This window comes from Octodon degus, unplaced genomic scaffold (genome assembly GCF_000260255.1).
Source record: "Octodon degus isolate 3935 unplaced genomic scaffold, OctDeg1.0 scaffold00256, whole genome shotgun sequence".
Classification (NCBI taxonomy): Eukaryota; Metazoa; Chordata; class Mammalia; order Rodentia; family Octodontidae; genus Octodon; species Octodon degus.
In genome coordinates this window covers 2,820,126-2,821,081 of record NW_004524832.1, presented here as the reverse complement: position 1 = coordinate 2,821,081, position 956 = coordinate 2,820,126, and the positions used below count along the sequence as shown (strand labels likewise).

At 42.7% G+C, this 956-nt stretch overlaps 1 pseudogene; it reads right to left on the bottom strand.

Annotated features, from left to right (window-relative positions):
• On the bottom strand, window positions 1-543 carry LOC101577689 (annotated as a pseudogene).
• Window positions 544-956: the final 413 nt, after the last annotated feature.

Sequence of the window (956 nt, the reverse complement as noted above, 5' to 3'; positions counted from 1 at the left end):
TCACATGAGATAGCACCAATGCTTTTGCCCACAGGAATGCTCTACATGTTTATCCTAACCTCCTGGACTCTGGTGTAGATGATTTGAGTCATCAGATTCTCTTAGACAGGTAACCCCACAAATGTTATGCCCCAGAACTGTTAGTGTCTTCCCTTTGACCACCTGTTCCTCTCTTTGGAGAAAGCTCTGCTTTGCTCTATACTAGCACCACAAGCAACTGAGTCTTCCCACAGCCTTTCTGTAGCATTTGGTACAGACTCTCAGATGCTATGCAGAGAGGTGACAGAATACACAAGTACATAACCATGGATCCCTGCAGAGCATGAATAGCACAAAATGCTGTGTTCATCCTGTCCTGCTGTGGCCAGCAGGGACAGGTGAAACTCATATTGGCCAGGAGTCACTATTGCTGAGTATTCTGTTTTTCAGGACTGTAGCCTCCCTTCCACAAGAACTCACCTTCCATGAATCGATGTGCCAAAGATGTCTTCCTATAGAGTGTTATTCAAAAATGACCATCTTCCTGTAGTGGACAAATGACATGGCAGAAACTGCAGGCCAAGAGAGCTAAAAGAAGAGGTCAGGGTACCGGTAGGTGCAGCAACTGATGCAAGAGTTAGTCTCTATCATGTAAACTAAAGCATTAAAATAATCTACTTTGGCTCTGGGTTACAGGAAGGTATATATATATATATATATATATATATATATAACTAAAAGTTGTTTTCCATAGAGTTTTAATGTGCTTTATATAGAAAGCAACAATGTTGTTTTGTATATGTGTGACATATTTAAATATGCCAATTGCAGGGCTGGAGAGATAGATCAACAGTCTAAGAATATTCCTGGCAAGCGCAAGGACCCAGGTTCAATCCCCAGTACTGTATGCCATGATGTGCCATCCCCTGAACCCTGGGTAAGCCATGCCAGCCACCAAAACTGGGCATGATGACACA